The sequence below is a fragment of the Berghia stephanieae genome, chromosome 8 (genome assembly GCF_034508935.2).
Source record: "Berghia stephanieae isolate SIO BIC M18660-M18661 chromosome 8, UCSD_Bste_1.3, whole genome shotgun sequence".
In the NCBI taxonomy this organism is placed as follows: Eukaryota; Metazoa; Mollusca; class Gastropoda; order Nudibranchia; family Aeolidiidae; genus Berghia; species Berghia stephanieae.
The window spans coordinates 36,633,843-36,655,317 of record NC_088367.1 but is presented as its reverse complement, the minus strand read 5'-3'; the positions used below and the strand labels follow the sequence as shown (position 1 = coordinate 36,655,317).

Here is a 21,475-nt window from a genome sequence, read left to right as displayed (position 1 = left end):
AGAGAGGAGAGAGAGAGAGAGAGAGAGAGAGAGAGAGAGAGAGAGAGAGAGATGGTAATTGGTTGCGGCAATTTTTTTTAAAAACATCATTAGATTGAAATGTGGCACAGACGTAAAGGGATTTTCTGCTCTGTCCTATGAGTTTATCTAATGATCTCACGAGTATTTTCCTCATTGGAACAGTCAAAATGAAAATAGAGTAGTTGGCAACCGAGGTTCACAATTCGTGGTCTATCGCCACTGACTTACCGAAACCACATATCCAATTTATTTTCTAAAAGTTTCTTCCCGAGAACAGATCAATCTATTTTTAGCCCTCCCCCTGATTGGCTGTTCTTGTCGCTACACACCAAGTATCGACTAATACAGAGTTCTCTCTTTTAAAAATCTACCTTCACCTTATCATAACAAGACGGGCAGATTTCTGGAATCAAGGCAACTGGATTCGAGTTCAAGTTTTAAAGGTGAAACCCGAGAGTATGTAATCCACGAGTACTTATTTGCAGGTCTTTTGGGCTCATTGTTGTAATGGGAATCCAAACCAACGCGAAATATGATTGTCCATAACAATAATGTTAAATCAAGCCCAAAATTACGTTCGGCTATCAGATTTGCAATTATGTGTATGTAGTCTGTGACCTTCAAACCGGTATTAAGTCGAGTTGATTTAGATGTGGAAAATAGAATTAATGGTCTGGGATGTGAGATGTCAGATCTAGGATGAATTCGTATACTTTGTTGAGAAATAATAATATAACATCTTAAAGAGCGAACAACTGAAATTTCATATTTATCTTGATCATTTTAACTTTGAATACGTCACATAATTTGCTTGCTACCCTATGATAGGACTCTAGTCTATTGCAAAGTACTTCCCGCCAAATATGACGACCCAACTGGCTAATCACTGCTGGATGGACAGGGCGGGGTCAGAAATAATCTCGACTTCACCCAGGATAAAAGAGAGTGCTCTGCAAAAGTGAAGTAGGCATAGGTAACTTGCTCAAGGTCAATCAAGGTAATGGAGGAATCAAACTTGGTATGCCCATGTGTATAAAGCTGGATACCGGTGGACTCAAGGATCGTAATCGTACTTTTAAACAATAGTTTCGTTCGAGAAGCGATTACAGACTCTTCAGAATTGCACAAGATTCAAATACCCGCACGTCTCCACAGCTTCCAGTAAATCTCATCCTTCTCATTGGCGTGTTTGTATGAGTCATTCACACAAGTAAACGCATTCCGTTGCTCATTTTCTCCCACCACCACCCTTCCTCTGTCTCTCTTTCCCAACACCCTCCACCTCTCTCTCTCTCTCTCTCTCTCTCTCTCTCTCTCTCTCTCTCTCTCTCTCTCTCTCTCTCTCTCTTCCCCCACCCCCCTCTCTTTATGAATCTCAAACGACACACTTTTTACACACAAACTCTCACCCACAAAATACTCATCCAATTCCTACCTGGACCAGCATTCCTTTGGCTCACTCTGCCGCAAGTGTTCAAACAGGTAAGAACCGTTTTATTGTTTCTCTCAGTGAACATTACCTTGTTAAATTTAACGTCCAAATTTTGCACAACTCAGCTTATTTCCAGTACAAAGTCTTCTCTAATAGTTAATTTTGAAATCATGATTGTCTTGTAGTCATATTTAAAGTGATAAATATACATAGATTCAATTTGAAGTTGCATTCAGCAGATCATGCAATACTTCATAATAAATGATGGTTATATTAATGAATTATTGAATTCAAAGCGAAATATTATTTAAATATATTACCAATTCTAGTTTTAATTGTCAATCTATTTAAAAAAATACAATGAAAAAACCCACCCCCCCCCAAAAAAAAAAAAAAAAACAAAACAAAAAACAAACAAAACAAAACAAAACAAAACAAACAAAAACAACAAAACAACAACAACAAAACCCAAAAAACAAAACAAAACAAAATCAAAGCTCAGTTGATGGAGCATTCACCTAAACGCAAAACGACCGAGATCGATCCCTTGTAAAGTCCAGAAGTTTTTTCCGATTCCCTGTTCTCCCAGCAGTGAATTGGTAGCTGGCTCTAATAGATCTGACCAAAAGTACTTTACGATAGACTAGCGTCTAATCCAAAGGTTAGCAACCAAAGGCTATGTCCGATTCACGCTACGGAAATCGAAGTAGACTCTAGCTCCATGTGCCTCCATGTGCCTTATGGCTGTGAAGAGCAAAAAAAAAAAAAAAAAACAATGTTAAGGTTGTTAGTGAAAAAAAAAATCAATCGATTACGTAACGATATTTTAAGAAATTTAAATTCAGAAGAAATAGAAAAACAATGAAACAAAAACAAACAAAGCAAGCCAACAAAATATTTTTAAAAAAGCAAAACAAAAACAATAAAATAAAAGAACCCCATAAAACCAAAACGATGTGACTATTTTCGAGATGCCATTGTTGCAATCTGTACATCTATAAATCTGTGAGATTGTGGAGACTTTTTGTTAATTAGCCATTTAAATATTTGACGTTGAAACCGAGTGGATACACTTCATAATGCAGACAAAAAGAGCATAATTTGAAGTTTTAAAATGGTTGAACATTGAATAACACCTATTGTTCAAGGAATGTAAAAATGCAACTGAAGACCTTGTTATTATACATTAGAGATTATTTGCATGCTGTCAATTGTACTAATAGTTATTAAAGTGTTATTTCTGTACCGTTCGCGGACTTTCATGAATAATTTTAATACGTCTTGAACGAATGCATGTTTCCTTCTAAATCGACATGCAATTTTATGATCGTAATTTAAGACAAAAGTTGATTTTTCTTGATTCACATAAAGGGAAAACAGCAGTAGTCCATCACGGTCTCTCTATTATGTTAAACGGACAATAGGAATTGCTTGCTGCCCTACTATGCATAGGACGCTAATCTATCGCGAAAAAAGATGTTCCATCAGATCTAAAAGACCACAAGACCCAGTCAGTCTGGATGAGAAGAAAAAATATCTTGACTACAACCGGGATCGATCTCGATCCCTTTAGCTATCAGGACCTCCCAGTTGCTTTCCTCAAATGCAACCCCCCCCCCCCCTTACCTTTTTTGGGATTTATTACGGGCCAAGTAATCTAAATCTTAAATCCCAATGGCTTATTGATGCACTGCGCGTAGTTAAAATACTCACAACATCCACCAGTCGGATATAACATTCCAACACACACAAACTATGTGTAACCGTGAATGTTTATAGTCTGATGGGATTTAGCGAGAACTGCTTATAAATGGCTGGATAAAATCAAAGAGCTGAGTGACGTCAATTTCGTTCTTACTATGGGACGTTTATAAAGAACATTTATTTAGACTTACATTGTACACGTTTTTAACTTTCAGAGTACTTCGTTCTTAAAGTGATTAAGTTTACTGTACATTGACGAACATAGAAAATACCCGTAATTATCGTATGAAGCGCAATACATTTTAATAAGCCTGGTAAAGTGTTTGCGTGTATGTGCGTGTGTGTGTGTGTGTGGGGGGATATATATATATATATATATATATATATATATATATATATATATATATATATATATATATAGAGAGAGAGAGAGAGAGAGAGAGAGAGATAGAGAGAGATTGACAAAAAAAAGAGAGCAAGATACTTAGCCTAAATTGCCCACATTGCAGGTCAGCACTGCGGCCAACGCCTGGGTTATCTTGCTCTTTTCTCAAGAAAGATAAAAGCTTTTTTCTACGCTGGTTAGACTATCTATGTACTTTTGAGAAATGAAACAATAAAAATTATGAATTTTAAAAAAATGACCCTTTCGCCCCTTACTTTATTAATTATTTTTAAGATTACAATTTTTTTTTCTGAGCTTGCGTAATTGTGATAATTTAAGTGTAACATGCCAGAAATAGGTGAGAAAAATGAGATCTAGACATTCACTTGGTGAAAACAGCAGACTTAGTTTGTGTGTTCAAACAGTCGAGAACTTTCGAACCTAAAATATCTTATATTTATCGATGATCGATACTATATTATGATAATCAATCAATCGGTTAACCAATTAGTTTATCCATCAATCCCTCTGATGTGTCTACTGTCAGAAAGGTTTTGGACCGCAGTCATTTGACCGCCATCCAATATCTCCTCCAATTGATACAGAACCTGGGATGCATCTCTCCCTGCACAGAAGCGACAAATTCCCGCCCCGAGGAATCGTATTCTTCCTAGTCGACTTCCGACGTCAGATAAGCTAAACACTAGGCTCACCGGAATTTCATTCGTCTTTCAATCCAATCCAAAATAGTTGCAGCTTCATGTGATGAAGATTGAGACAACTGAGTGTGGCATTGACGTACTATCTATTTGTTGGTTTTAAACTGGTCGCGTCTTAAATAACTATGGAACATTGTTTGGTTATTGGTTGCTTTGGCATTTTCAGGGATGCTGTTCAATGCGCTAATTGCGCTGGGGAAGATTGACTGTTTGTGCCCAAACATTCTGGAATTTTCTTTTCTATCGTGGTTTTTCAATATGTTAATAGGGATGGTGGTGGTTCCCCGTCAGCCCTTAAACAACATTTTCAGCTTTTGCGTCCTTCTCTTTTCAATTGGTGGGATACAATTTAAATGCTCAATCATGTCTTTTACATTGTGTTGTCGGTTGTAGTCATTACAGAGAAATCGACAGGCTCTTCTTTATATCATTTTTATCTTATTGATAGGTGTTGATGTAATCGGCTCCAATATGCTGCTACTGTATCTAAAACAGGTCTTACAAATACTTTGTAGCACTTTTCTTTCACTCTTGTGGGGCATGATGATAGCTTCCGACGTAGAAAGCTAAGGCTGTTAATAGCTTTGTTGCATATCTTTTCATATGTCGGTTTCACTTTAATTTGTCGTCGATTGTTATTCCCAGGTAATCAGCCTTTGTTGCAGTTTTCAATTTTTCATTGTGGATTGTGTACTCATTGTCAATAACTAATCTTTAGTTGGTTATTCGGATGACTTGACATTTTTGGGATGGAACTCCACACTTGCTTTTCCATTCTTGCAGGTTTGGAAGTCCTGTTGTAGGAGGACTCCGTCTTTATCTGATTTTATTTTTCTGTATAATACACTGTCATCTATACACAACCGAATCGATAAGCCGAGGGATAATAGTTTTGGCAGATCGTTGATATAAAGGAGAAAAAGTAGCGGTCTCTATCTTCCAGGGAACACATTCGAAACGGACCCGATATCAGCGGAACCCACAAGTATCTAGGATTTGGTCGTGTGGGAGTAACTGATCCCTGACAGCGACTTTCCGAGATTGAAAATGCTCGATGTCGTCGCTTATGTGGCTAGTGACCGTAGCGGTTTTCTTTAGATACTTGGTCACATCTGCATTGAGTTAGCTCTAGAGACAGATGCAGCCTTTACCCTGATTCCGATGATTGGACTTTTCAATTTTTCATTTTTTACATATATCCTTTTGTAATTTTCTCTTTTGTTTCTTTTAAAGTCTATGTTGTCAATTGAAATAATTATAACAATGTAATTAGTCCCCATTTGTAATGCCGTTGCCGCTGATGATAATAAAAGTAATGATAATCACGATGAAGATACGCCGACCAATTGTAAAGATGACTAGAATAGAACCGAAAGTTGATCAAAAGCTAGATAATTGCAACTTACTGCACTTCCAGAAAATTCCATCAAGCTGGATTGGATCCAGACATATGAATGTAGACTTACCTGTCAGGAATTCTTTGAGGGGAGAAAGAGTATAGTGTGTATTTTTGAATATGATGGATGGGGGATCTGTTGATTGCGGGAGGTTCCGGGGTTGGGGTCTGTGGATGGAACAAGGCTGTTAGTGGGTTGCGTGTATGTGGCGTGTAAGAGGGGGGGGGGGGGGGGGGGTGTCTGTGGATGCGTATTTGGGTTGGAAAGGGGATTGTGTGATATACCTGTTTGAGTTTTAAGTGATAGCAGAATGCCCGCCTGTTCCATAATGTTATCCCACGCTGTGAACTTTTATCCTCTACAAGACTCGACCTGTGCCTGTTGTACAAACAGTGACTTGAAATTTGATGGGTTAAGCATCAACAAGAGAAAGGGGGAAGGGGGGGGGGGGGGGGATTGTGAATTTTGAGACTTTAGAAAAGCAAAATTTCTTATTTGTAAAGATTAAAAAGTCAGTGTCGGTGTCTGAGTGCACGTGTGTTTGCGTGAGTGTGTGTGTATGAGTAGAAATTTAAGTTTTATCGCAACTTTATTTTGGACAACAAAAAATAAATCACAAAATTACATTGTAATTTAAAAAGTATACTTATGAGAAACGCGGGATGGAGGGAGGGGGGGGGGCGGTTGCATTAACCGTTGATGACTTTTTCTTCACAAGTCTAATTTGGTGTCTTTATTATAAAAGGGGTAGTTATGTGAGTGAAGTGTATGAGTGTTTTTTTTTTTTTTATAGACCAGTGTTATTATTGAGTAAATAAATATGGTGAATGAATGATGAATAATACATGATATTGTAAAGCACCGCTGAGTACTATTGTGGAACTTTAGCGCAAAATAAGTAACTTATTATTATCATAAGGCCCTACAGTTACAGTTACAGTTATTAAAAGAAATGCCCTGATTTCAATGCTGGTAGCCCAGTACACAGTGCTCGAGAACCAAGTAGTTCCCACTGTTTAGCGGCGTTTTCGTTTCTCCTCCATTTGTTGAGATCAAAATTAGGAAGTATCCTTTCTGTAATACTAGAACACTATAAATGATCAACGAACTTTAAAAAATCTCAAATGCAATTTCAACAATGCAAAATGTCCCATAAACACCATTGAGATAATTTTGTTAGAATGTTCCCAGGCCCTTTCAAATATCATTTAAACGTTCTTTTTTTCATGATCACGTGGCCTTAGCTCCAATATATATATATATATATATATATATATATATATATATATATATATATATATATATATATATATATATATATATCACTATTGCGTGCTTAGATGCTCGTTTGTGTGGGATGGCTTGTAGGTAAAACACTAAGGCAATTGATTGTAATTTTTCCCCCATAAATAGCGTCCATGTAATCATCCATGAAAGTATTTGTACAGTGAGTAATTGGGTTCAATAGTCTGATGTCACGTCGCCCAGCAACGGCAGCCATCGTGGTTCTAAACAAAGAAAATTGGTACTTTTTATTCTTCATGCTGACTATAACTTTTCATATGTCTTATAATCAGAATGTGTAAAAGTCAAAACATGATCAGATTTATAATGTCTTTTTTTCCCTCTGGATACGCTTTTATGCTCGTGGGAGAAATATTTCATAAGGGCGTCCGCCATTGTTTCGATAATTTAGAGCCAGTTACTAAGTTACTATGTGTCATTACGAGGGAAGTGACGTTACGACTGTTGAAGCGTATTATGAACTGACCGCAAACAGATCAAGTCCTGATTCAAATGAAATAGGAAATTATAGTCCGTTCCACAACCCGTGCTCACGCGTTGCCATGTGAAGATTCACAACCTTATTATTATAAATATGATCATGTTTTGACATTTATACATTCTGATCACATGACATATGAAAAGTTCTAGCCAGTATGAAGAATAAAAAGAACCAATTTTCTTTGTTTAGAAACACGCTGCTCGCCGTTGCTGGGCGACGTGACATCAGACTATTGAATCCAATTTAGTTGAAAGCAAGAGGCATAGCTTCCAGTTGTGATTTCAAAATTAATATAAACTGAAAACAATATGGATTAAACATGCAAATTTGTCACAACGAGGAAAATTTACAAACATTTATCCAGAGACGCGAAGCGCGGAGTTCTTTTTTTTTTATGGCATGTGGCGAATAACAATACTATTAAGAGATGGCACACAACCTGGAACTCAGAGTGGAGAGGTCAAATTAATAATTATGTCATTTTAGAAAACATGTAATAAAAAAAACTGCGGTTTCTTTGAAATATTATACTGAACAAAACTTACATGGAATATGTTTGGTAATTAAAGAAGTCTAGATTCAGTGATATTTCACATGATTACATTCAAGGCGCTCCCCCCCCCCCCCCCCCCCCCCCCCCCCCCCCCCCCAGGGAATATTATTCAAGAAACATGTACTGGACTCGATGGGTGACCAATGGGTTTTCGTGACGTCTTGTGCGACCTTTATCAGTTGTCTTGCTCAACAGATCAAAGGAATTCGGCATTGTGAGAAAACTGGTCGATCACTACCGGTATTCAAAATTCGTAGCGACACTTAAAATAAATGCCCACATGCAAAAAATGACGGCACCACATTTCGGAACGTTGGTGGAATTTGCGATATTCCTGTCGTACGAGACTTGGAACGGATGTTTCATGTTAAACTGAATATTTTTTATATTAAGAGAAAGGGCAACCAATTTTATAAATCGGATTCAAAGTGTTTTAAATGTGCAATCAAGACAACATGTTATAAGGACACTGACATGTTGGTTGAAAACAATGTTTACATTTAAGAGTTATCACGAAAATATAATCCAATTTTGCGTGGGTGACCTCTTGTTATATATGTTTCAGCCCTTGTAAGTATTATAGGTTGAGATCAGGGCAGCACTAGTGATAATTTTACTTAAGCCCATACCATCAATAAAGGGTGTATGCGTTTGTCATTGATTATGATCTTTATTTATGTCACCAAAATACCATCAACATAGGCGCCTGCTCAACTCAATATTCTGAATTAATAGTCACCTAATATCGGAGCTAACCCAATCGTCTCTGTTTTAATATGTTTGTGTTTAGAATAGAGCACATAAACTTAGCTGCTAGCTAATCTTTCGTGGTGTTTGTTTGTTGACCTCATGACTTCAAGAAGTCGCGAAAGGGATTCAAGATAGTTACTACGTTTGAAACCTTTTTTTTTTTCTTTTGGAGTGGTGGATGGCGTCGATTGTAGAGCGTACCTCTCGTGGCCAGGCGGAGTTGCCGTGACAGTCGGGTCTTAGGTTCAAATACTCATCGCCGCATAATCTTTATTCTCTATTGTCTCCTGGCACTTTTCCACTCACTTCATTTCTTGCTATTATTACTTGCCATGCACAGTGAACCATATGTTACCTTTACCAAAGGTTTCTTTAGTACATGTCTACAAGCCGAAAATTAGACGGGATAGATAATTTTTAAAAATTCAGAAACTTGTGGCCAATCGCCTTAAAACGGTATTTTGTCAGGATAAAGAATATAAAATGATGAGATACGAACGTTGAGTTATTTATTGCATTGCATAAAATTGTATTTTATTTCTACCAAAACGAAAAGAACTGAAGCCCAACAATCATACATGTGGCTATAAATTCTATTTTCATCACATATTTCATCCCGACATAGTACCAATATTGCATTTTGTATATGGGGCTTTCTATTGACCCGTGTAGGATGGCACCTAGGAGTGATGACCTACGGGTGGTCCAGCCCTTTTAGACTTTAACGAGTTAAGAACCGAAACACTTGTTCTAGGGCGTTATTCTTTTCTGAAGACTTTCTGCTTCAGCTCTACCGGAGTTTCCCTGTAACTAAATGTTACTTTTTTAGTCATAGCCTGCAACTTGAAGTCCAATGTGACCTCATAGCTGTGAAACTCATACGTGGACTAAACTGAACGAAGGATCGAAACACTTGTTCCAATGGTTTTTCTTTTCTGAAGACATTCTATTTTAGCTCTTCCCAAGTTTCCTTATTAACATTACTTTTAACCCTTTAGTCATAGCTTGCAACTTGAAGTCCCGTGTGACCTCATAGCTGTGAAACTCAAATGTGGACTAAATGAACGAGTTTTCGAGAGATACACTAACCCACACAAAAGGGATAGGGTTAGGTGGGGGTTGAAGAGCGATATAAATAGGGAATCAAGAATAACATATGATTGGTATGACTCATTCTTCTCCTTACCTGTCCGAAACACCTGACTAGCACATTGCTTTTGTTAAGATAAGGTACCCGATTGTATAATCTAGTTGTCTTGCACCCAAACATCAAGAAACCGAAACGTAAATCAAAAAACAAAAAAAAAAACAAAAAAAAAAAAAAAACAGAAAAAAAAACAAAAAAACAACAAACACCAAAAAAATATTTAAAAAATCAAACAAAAACAATAACAAAAAAAAAAACCAACTAAACAAAACAGAATTTCCATTATTCACCTCAAAGGAGAAACATGTCTTTGAGGTCTATTCCAAGGGATGGCAGGAATTATTCCAAAGACAAGTTTCTTCATTGACTGGAATAACCTTTGTGTCATCCGCAGTACAGCACCGCAGAGTGACCTAGAGTGAGGTGACCTGCTCAAGACGCGACACAGAGTCGAATTAGGAAACCTCGGTTCGAAATAAAAAATGTAAAAAAAATGAAATGAAATTCGCCCAAGGGGAAATTTGTCTTTGAGGTCTATTCCAAGGGAAGACTGGAATAACCCAGGAGCCAGCGCAGAGCAGCGCCGCAAATTGAGCTAGGGCGAGGTGACTTGCTCAAGGCCACACAACGAGGCGGGTAGTCGAACTCGGTACCTTTTGGGTACGAAGCGAAGACCGTACAGCTGAGTCACGCTGTCCCTTGTTGTAATGGATAATATTTTGCGTTGGTTAGAGAGTATTAACATTAAAACAATAAGCTCGTGATAATTTGGGTTATCAGACCTGCAAATAAGTATACATCGGTCACGATGATCTTTTTATTCGAAAAAAAACCCAAAACATACTCATAAAGACCATGCCGCTATACCACGCTGCCGCCATGGCCATATGTAGCGTTGAGGAGAAACAAAAATACCATAAAGTACAAAACCAAAGTGCACTTTTCGATGCCAGATAACTTTAAAGCATTTTAAAAAGTAATACATGCATACCTTACAGGTAATTAATTTTAAATGACGCCCTTCCTTTCCGTCACTGCTTCATCAGATACCGTCGGCTAGGATTTCCATGAGGGAATATAGATAATCCTTGCCGGTAAATAATATACAATTTATAACAACAAGATATGAAGTGAGTAGAAAAGTGCCAGAAGACAATAGAGAATAAAAATTTTTTTCGCGGCTGTGGTGGGGTTTGAACCTGCGACCTTATTGGTACGACAACTCCGCCTGGCAGGTGAGAGCGTGGCTCTACCGTGTGAGCTATCCACGAACACAAAAAATATTCGTTTCAAACCCAAAGTCATTTCTAGATCCCTCTCTCACCCACTTCTTGAGATCGCCGATTCGTTCACCACCATCGCGAAGTAATTTTGACCAGCAGTTAAGTTTAATAGCCAATATTCTCATCACAAACAATAACATAGAAACGATTGAGACATTGAGTATGCTCCGGTGTATGGGGTGAATTTTTAATTCAGAAAAGTGAGTGGAGCAGGCACTTATGTTGGTAACAACAAGATATGAAGTGAGTAGAAAAGTGCCAGAAGACAATAGAGAATAAAAATTTTTTTTCGCGGCGGTGGTGGGGTTTGAACCTGCGACCTTATTGGTACGACAACTCCGCCTGGCAGGTGAGAGCGTGACTCTACCGTGTGAGCTATCCACGAACACAAAAATATTCGTTTCAAACCCAAAGTCATTTCTAGATCCCTCTCTCACCCACTTCTTGAGATCGCCGATTCGTTCACCACCATCGCGAAGTAATTTTGACCAGCAATTAAGTTTAATAGCCAATATTCTCATCACAAACATATCACATAGAAACGATTGAGACATTGAGTATGCTCCGGTGTATGGGGTGAATTTTTAATTCAGAAAAGTGAGTGGAGCAGGCACTTATGTTGGTAACAACAAGATATGAAGTGAGTAGAAAAGTGCCAGAAGACGATAGAGAATAAAAATTTTTTTCGCGGCGGTGGTGGGGTTTGAACCTGCGACCTTATTGGTACGACAACTCCGCCTGGCAGGTGAGAGCGTGGCTCTACCGTGTGAGCTATCCACGAACACAAAAATATTCGTTTCAAACCCAAAGTCATTTCTAGATCCCTCTCTCACCCACTTCTTGAGATCGCCGATTCGTTCACCACCATCGCGAAGTAATTTTGACCAGCAGTTAAGTTTAATAGCCAATATTCTCATCACAAACATATAACATAGAAACGATTGAGACATTGAGTATGCTCCGGTGTATGGGGTGAATTTTTAATTCAGAAAAGTGAGTGGAGCAGGCACTTATGTTGGTAACAACAATTTATAATACATCAAACGCCCGAAGTTAACCAGTCAACTGCCGTAATATCGAAAGAAAACTCGTCCTTCAAATATCGATCGATATAAATGACTCATCCTGGCAAAAACTCTCCAACTTGGGACTTCGCGAGGTTGGGTAAATTGGGAGTTGATGATTTCAGAGGCTCACTTGTAAAACATACTTGCTAGGTCATATTTTGATTTGAAAGGATGAGTTTCCATCTAATCATCTTCATTATGAATTTTTGCAAAGATTTCGCTCAACATTCAAATCTTGCTCTAAATCATACAATAAAATGTATTTCGACTGCACCCAGGATCGATCTCGGTCCCTTTCATTGTAAAGCGAGTGCTCTACCAACTGAGCTATCGGGACCCCACAACAATGATAAATCAAGCCCATAATTGCAGGCTATCAGACTTGCTTATACATGCACCTAGATCTTGACTCATAAGGATTTACAAGTAGGTTCCTTGAAATGCTATACGAAATTGTCAAGAAAAAAAGGGAAAGTTAATAACAAGCATGGCCTGTATTGAATTTGTTATTAAATGAAAAAAAAATGTTTCGATATTTTTTATGATAATAAAATTGATATGAATTATCGTAATCATTACCTGATAAAATGCCAGCCATTCGAATTAAAAGGTACAAAAATACGTTTTTAATTAGTCCTACCTATGATGTGTGGACGTACACTTACTCGCTCGGGGAAAATGTACAGACATGCATGATAAATCAAATTTGATAACAGATAAATGCTATTTATAGATTTAGGCATCCCTTACGCTTTTCGAACGTGAGTCACAACACACCTGCAGGCTGGAGATAAATTATATCAGACGTTCATTTCATTTTACAATTCAACATTGATATTCAAAACAAAACAAACCAAAAAAGCGCACCAAATAGAAAACCAACAGAAATACACAGACAAAATTAAAATCGACAAAACCAAAACCAAAAAAAAAAAAAACCAACAAAAAACAAAAACAAAAAAAAAATAAAAAAATAACAACCCAACAAAACACCAAAAAAAAAAAACAAAACAAAAAAAACAAAAGCAAAAAATAAATAATAAAAAAACAAACAACAAACAAATCAAACGAGCAAACAAACAAACAAAACAAACCAACCAACCAACCAACAAACAAACTATCAAAACAAAAAACAAACAAACAAACAAAACAACTAAACCAGCGCGAAACAAAATAAAATCGTCTAAATGACATTTTTTAAAAAGCCACATCTGACTTATAACCAAATTTACTGTAACCAGTGATATATACGTCGGTCACCAAATAATGTGTATATTGCGAGTCAAAGGCAGTACAGTGCGATGGGCCTTGTTTAACATTGTTGTAATGGACAATAATTTGCGTCATTTTTTGAGGTTTCAATTTACAACAACGAGCCCATAATGAATTGGGTCATCAGACCTGCAAATAAGTGTACGTCGGTGGAGATCCACAACGTCAATCCGGTATTATGAGAATCATGTGTCAGGAGTCAGGATGAACATATAAAATATAAAAATATAAAATAGTATAGGGTGCGAGAATTAAAAAAAACCCGGATGCTATTTCAGTACGAAGTAGAAACCAAACTATACTACTATATAAGAAAATACTGGTTATGCCAAACTCGTATAAAAATCACGAAATAGATAGTATGCGCTTGGCTAAGAAGCTCATAACATTGACATCCGGAAGTATAATGGACCAACACACAAAACTGTGTGTATCCATGAACGTTTATAGTCAGGTTAATACAATTCAGTGAGCATTACTCATAAACGCGGATGGCAAAAAACAATAACAAAGACCTGAGTGACGTCATCTTCGAACTATCTATTGATAATTTTCAAATTTGCGGTGCAGTCTTACTGGTGTAAGAAGTTGTCGCGTCTTGGTGAAAATCAAATGACCCATCGGGACAAACTCTGGAATAAGTTGCCTCCAACAATGCTACATAATTTTCAGTTCGAACGGAAATCATATTCGATTCATTTACAGAGATGAATAGCCTCCATGAACCCTGACTTGAATTCCATGGACTACAACATTTGGTCATTAATGGTTTATAAGGGTGTTACAACGTTTCACACACACACACACACACACACACACACACACACACACACAAAGTTTAAAAAGTCAATTCAAAATACATGAGATCGACTCACTATTCAATCCAATAGAAAATCAATTGGAAACAATGCTACGGATCAGTCATAAAGCAAAATGAGGGATCAAAATATCACATCAAAATTTGAAAATTACGTCCACTTTTGTGGGGTGTTTATTAAAACCATCGAAAAATTGTATACACACAAATTTGAAAAATAGTTTGGTTTGATTGTGGTAAAATTTCAGATATGTAGGATTTATAGTCTGGCAGCTTCAGGCAGCGGCGTGGCATGCTTACAGTATAAAGTGGTGCCAGACGAAAATGACTTACACATGCTACATTTGTAAATATAAAAGAAAGAAAAAAAAACCTTACATACTTGTAAAGTAAATTTGCATGGTGATGTTTCGTTCCCGGCAAATCTTTTCAATAGTTTGTTTATAGAAATCATGAACGAATATATTGATTGGAGTTTGGACACTGAGGGAAATGACTAAAGGGATACATGCAGACATTGAATGCCAATAGAACAAAGGGTAATTTCAAAAACTTACAAAGCGTAAGAATGTAAACAGCCCATAGCCTATTAAAAAAGTACTGTAGTTACGTCATGAAACAACCCCATTCCACTTCGGAAATCAAACATGACACCATATACAAAATCTCTCTCTCTCTCTCTCTCTCTCTCTCTCTCTCTCTCTCTCTCTCTCTCTCTCTCTATCTATCTATCTATCTATCTATCTATCTACCTATCTCTCTCTCTTTCTCTCTCTCTCTCTCTCTCTCTCTCTCTCTCTCTCTCTCTGTGTGTGTGTGTGTGTGTGTTTGTGTGTGTGTTTGGGTGTGTGATGAACGCGCGCGCGCACACACACACACAAAGTCAAACACGCATATTCACGCGAAGATCATGCATTTAGCATATAGCATCACTATCAAGAAATGTTTGACTTAACTCGTTCACATTCCTTCATATCAATTTTTGCAGCAATAATAATAATAATAGTAATGATGATGATGATGATGATGATGATGATGATGATGATGATGATGATGATGATAATGATAATGATAATAATACTAATAATGATGATGATAATAAATAATAATAATAATAATAATAATAATAATAATAATAATAATAATAATAATAATAATAATAATAATAATAATAATAATAATAATAATAAAAATAATAATAATAATAATAATAATAATAATAATAATAATAATAATAATAATAATAATAATAATAATAATAATAATAATAATAATAATAATAATAATAATAATATAATAATAATAATAATAATAAATTAATATATACAATAATCACGACAGAGAGAGAGAGAGAGAGAGAGAGAGAGAGAGAGAGAGAGAGAGAGAGAGAGAGAGAGAAACAAATGAACTTGTTAATAATCGTGATTTCGATAATAATAAAGATGGTCGAAGTTACCATACTATGACTATGATGTAAATGACCAACATTAGCTATTATTCCCCAGTCCAACAGAGTTGGAGCAAAAATTTCTCGGCACCTGAGGCGGGTTTTTTCTCGTATGTGAAGATGGTAAAAAATCGATCCATTTTCTCAGGTATTCAATGTGGCAACACTATAGTAATAGCCTTAATAGTAATAGCCTTAAATGGTGCCAGCAAAAATCCGCTCCTTGCAATCGTTTGAGTGGGGAAATCCAGTCACTCGCTCAGTCATGGTACACAGTCGCTGACAGTCATCAACGGACTGTGTGAATCGGGAGAAAAGCGTGGGTAGAAGGCGTTGTGACAGAAAGGGAGTCTGTTTCGCACTGTTGATAAAAGGCGATTTATACAATTTCTCAGTTTTATATATTTTTAAAATGCTGTTATCCATTTTTAAAACATGGATGTGGTGCCAGGCACCATTTGAACCAATAGAGCCACGCCCCTGGCTGCAGGTTTCTAAACTTTTCTGGGTTTTTTTTCTTCACCCGTTAGATACACACTATTCACATCAAAGTCAAAGACACATTTAATATATTTTTGAAATAATATATTATTGTCTCAGTCTCGCTCTCTCTCTCTCTCTCTCTCTCTCTCTCTCTCTCTCTCTCTCTCTCTCTCTCTCTCTCTCTCCTCAATGGAATCGTTTAGTCTTGTTCAAATCTTATAATTTTGTCTTTAGACAGTTTTGTCTCTGTCGAAAAAGATTACATCATCCCAGCCCTTACAATCGTGATGTCGTGTCCTACATATTATTATGTATTGCTATTGGCTTGCGATCCCTTGTAAATCGCTTTCAGCCCATTTATGGCAGCTCTCTAAGGGGGAGGGGGGGGATGTTGTTATTAATGTTTTTATTTATTAAGTAATTCAATGTTCAATGTCAGATTCAACTAGAGACAACACCGTAATAAGATGATATTTCACATGTCTATTCAATTCAATCTAAAGGTTTATTTTAGGCAATTGCCAATATAAATCATATCTACATCAACTTTGAATTTCCAATAATAAAATAAAATTGAAATATGCAAAATCTACAATAAACCAAAGCAAACAAACAAAAAATTGAATTGAACTTTGAATAGATACAAATGTTTAAATTTTAATAAAGACAATAAGTCAATCTAGATGTTAGCCTTACGTAAAGGATCACAAGAAAAGTGAACGAATTCCATTCCAATCAACTAGTCAGTGAGTTGCGCAATAACTCCAAGACAGTTGTGAACAGGTGAAATGTCAGGTAGGAGATAGAGAGAAAAGCACGTTGACATACATGGGAGTCACAAGGGAATCACAAAGAATTTACTGGAGTCAGCGATTTCTATATTTAAAAGTCGAGTAAGACGTTTCGAGAGAGTCGAAAATAAAATTTCCAAAACTTCCAGACCTCTTCAACAGAGGTTGACGACAAAATCGTTTCTTAATATGAAATAATATGTCCCTGTCTTTTTGTCTGTTATTCCAAGGCGCGTCGGTTCAATGGATGGGTGGGTTTTTGATAGCTTTTATGGTAGAGAATTCGACTCACGATCCAATGATCCAGGTAAGAGTTTGTTTGAATGTTTTCTTTAAAACATATCTTTTGTCTATCCTTTGTAGCTTAGCATATGATTGAGTTGTTGGGTCCATTAGATCTGAAAGTGACTCTCTATTGACCAGCGGCCTAATCAAAACGCAACGAATACTTTGCACTGTCCATTTACGCTACTAAACCCGCAATAAGATTTGGTACCGTGACACTAATATCTCTGAAGGATATCAATTATAAGAATATATTTAATCATTTAAACCAACCACGCGCCTAAGCCCCCCCCCCCCCCCCTACTTCCATATGAATAAAACATAAAAAAAGAACCAAAAAAAAAAAAAAAAAAAAAAAAAAAAAAAAAAAAAAAAGAAAAAAAAAAAAAAAGAAAAACAGAAAAACAAAACAAAACAACAACAACAACAACAAAACAACACAAAACAAAACATTGAAGTACCGCTGACCGCTAACTGCCCTATGCAAGGAATTTACCCACTGGAAACCGTACGGTGCTCTTATTGGCTAACCAACCAGCGGCCTCGATGAGAAAAATATCCGCCATTGAGACATGGGTTGGGAATCGCGTTACTATAGTAAACAAGCGCTGATCGGCCGTTCATGAAATCTAAGAAAATAACTTCCTGCTCGCTCGTTTAACTCAAAATTATTCAAAACGATGTATCTAAAATATATACAGGAATTTCAGACACCACTCGTAGGAATTTCAATGCCGAAAGAGGAATTCCCGCACACAAGAAAAAGGAATTGGAATGGTATTTGGCATACATATTGTATAGTATCTAGTTCTAAATAGAAAACTGATTAGAATTATATTTGGATATATAAACACAATGCCAAATACAATTCCGAAGTTTCCTTATTAATTTCAAAAGAAGTAAAGCTCCAAAACCTAATGGTAGTGATTGTAGTACTGGTGGTAGTGAGGATGATGTGGTGGTGGTGGTGGTTGTAGTTGTAGTAGTAGTGATAGTGAAGATGATGTGTGGTGGTGGTTGTAGTAGTAGTGGTAGTGATGATGATGTGGTGGTGGTGGTTGTAGTAGTAGTTGTACTGGTGATGATATGGTGGTGGTGGTGGTTGCAGTAGTAGTGGTCGTGATGACGATGTGGTTGTGGTGGTTGTAGTAGTAGTGGTAATGGTAATGATATGGTGGTGGTGGTTGTAGTAGTAGTAGTAGTAGTAGTAGTAGTAGTAGTAGTAGTAGTAGTAGTAGTAATAGTAGTAGTAGTAATAGTAGTAGTAGTAGTAGTAGTAGTAGTAGTAGTAGTAGTAGTAGTAGTAGTAGTAGTAGTAGCAGTAGTAGTAGTAGTAGTAATGGTGATTATATGGTGGTGGTGGTGGTTGCAGTAGTAGTGGTAGTGATGATGATGTTCTGGTGGTGGTATAGTTGTAGTGGTAGTGATAATGAAGTGGTGCTGGTGGTTGTTGTAGTAGTGGTAGTGATGATATTGTGGTGGTGGTTGTAGTAGTAGAGGTAGTGATGATGATGTGGTGGTGGTTGTTGTAATAGTGGTGGTAGTGATGGTGTCGTAGTAGTGGTAGTGATGATATTGTGGTGGTGGTTGTAGTAGTAGAGGTAGTGATGATGATGTGGTGGTGGTTATTGTAATATAGTGGTGGTAGTGATGGTGTAGTAGTAGTGTTAGTGATGATGATGGAGTGGTGGTGATTGTAGTAGTGATGATGATGTAGTGGTGGTGTACCCTAGTGGCAGTGATAATGATATAATTGTGGTGGTTGTAGTAGTTGTGGTAGTGATGAAGTGGTAATGGTGGTTGTAGTAGTAGTGACAGTGATGATGTGGTGATTGGAAAACACATTATAGGTTATTATAATACACGATTACACACATTCTCTAACTTCATATTTTGATAGCTTTATTGAAGCATAAATATACGCAACAGTTCTGAACCATTTTATTGTGGCTTTTGATATTGTTTGTTGTTTTTCTTGTGTCGTTATGTTGACATAGAGACCGAATGAATGGTATAATGGCGCTGAATGCTTTCATTGGTGGTCACTTTTTAGGCTCCGTACGTATTCTCATTCGTTTAATTCTATGGCCCTATGTTATTTCTAGCTGTGTCCTGGCATCGTCAGAAACACCTCCCCACACCATATTGCTACCGCCTCTCATCCTATCTCTTTCGAGAGCATAGCAATCAGGAGAACGTTCTTTGGGTCTTCTAATAGACCAAATTGCGTCCGTTGTGACCCTGTAGCCAAAATTGGGACTCGTCAGTGAATGTCTCCATTGAGGTAATGCCCACAGTATGTGTTACCTGGCCCACCTTGTTCGTCGTTGTCGGTGGTTTAGGGTTAAAATTTGTCGAATTGCTGGTCTCCATGGACTCAAGATTATTTTCTCTCAGTCTGTTTTGGATCGTTTTACCAGTACTGTTTCACAATAATCCTCAAAAGCCATTCTGCGTCGAGGAACCGAGGAACCGAGGGGGGAAGGGGGGGGGGGGGGGGGCTGTAATCTCGGCATGATCCTATTCATCAAGTAAAACACAAATCTCGTTTTATTTCCCAGAATCGAGATTTTAAGCTGTTATTTAAACCAGACTGCACATTCAACACGCTTTATTTTTGGAGTGTCTTATACAGCCACGTGGCATGTGCACCAGATTATCGAATTTTTTGTTTATCTAGCCATGATAAAAACAACTCATCCAATCACTCACGCACACACATTTAAACCGATAACTACGTCCGCCTGTGTCAATGGTGTGAGATGTTTTCACAGTAGTGGACTTTTATGAAGATTTAAACGATGCACACTTTCTTTTTTTTGTTGTTGTTGTTGTTGACGAGTATAAGTTGCACTCATATCTATCCATAGCCTTTGAATTTACAATCTTGAAAGAAAGAAATTCTAAAAAGCGACGTGAACTTATTTTCAGATATGATAATCCAATTCTTTATGGGCTCATTGTTGTAATGGAAATCTAAAAAAAAAATGACGCCAGATATTGTCCATAACAACAATGTTAAAATAGACCATGAGTGGGTTTGGATGCCAGACCTGCATATATGTATGTATACGTCACTAAAAAGACATATTATAACTTTTTTTTTTAAAAAAAGGATTTTAAGTAACATTGTGTTTTGTTATCTATGTTTACCTGGAGAAATTTCTAACTAAATTATTGGAAAAAATGTTGATAAACTGATAAAATGAATTGCTCTCTCTCTCTCTCTCTCTCTCTCTCTCTCTCTCTCTCTCTCTCTCTCTCTCTCTTTCTCCCTCTTATTCTTCCAGCCTCATATTCAAAGATAGATAACAATAGGGAAACAATATAGAAATAAAGATAGAAAAGGAAAAGAAAAAAAGAGTGCTTGGAAATATAATGAAAAAAGCGGAGAGAAGGTATGAAATACAAAAGACTCATACACATATTATAAACACACACATAAACTCTCTCTCACACACACACACACACACACCGAGAGAGGGAGATAGATAGATAGATAGATAGATAGATAGATAGATAGATAGATAGATAGATAGATAGATAGATAGAGAGAGAGAGAGAGAGAGATAGAGAGAGAGAGAGAGAGAGAGAGAGAGAGAGAGAGAGAGAGAGAGAGAGAGAGAGAGAGAGAGAAAGAGGTTGAATATTTTGAAGACCATAATGCTTTGCAAATCAAAGCAGGGAAACACGACGAGGGAGAGGAATGAGCGAGAACGAAGTTTAAAGAATGCAAGATTGCAAAATTCATGGTAAAACGCAACTAATCCATTCGGTTGGTTTCAGTGAGGTCGTATTCTGAAAAAAACATGTCAATTTATAATTTTGGCCAAAAAACTCTCAACTCAAAATAACGACAGATTACAATGAGCCTCTACTTCAAACCTGAGACTTTCCAAGTCTCAGATTTGAGAGTTTTTTGTCATTTTGTTCATTTTTAATCGAAAGCTAAAGATATATGAAGGACGAGTTTTCTGGCCCAATTTTAAATACGTGTTTTTTCCAGAGTACGGCACCATGGCCGATGACTCATTCTTGCTTTGTCTGACATTCCAACATTCTCTGATAATACCTGAGCTGGTCCCTCTCTAACCTGACTGCATACCTGCTGCTTGAAACACATCTTTTGTGAAGGG

At 37.0% G+C, this 21,475-nt stretch overlaps 1 protein-coding gene across 1 annotated transcript in view; it reads left to right on the top strand.

Moving 5' to 3' along the window:
• The first annotated feature begins 1,366 nt into the window (after positions 1 to 1,366).
• The window catches only part of LOC144978589 (transgelin-3-like), a 43,360-nt gene continuing 23,251 nt past the window's right edge, over positions 1,367 to 21,475 (top strand). Inside the window, exon 1 of the mRNA XM_078924863.1 lies at positions 1,367 to 1,503. The gene's annotated coding sequence lies outside the window, so the exon portion shown is untranslated. The remainder of the gene's footprint in view (positions 1,504 to 21,475) is intronic.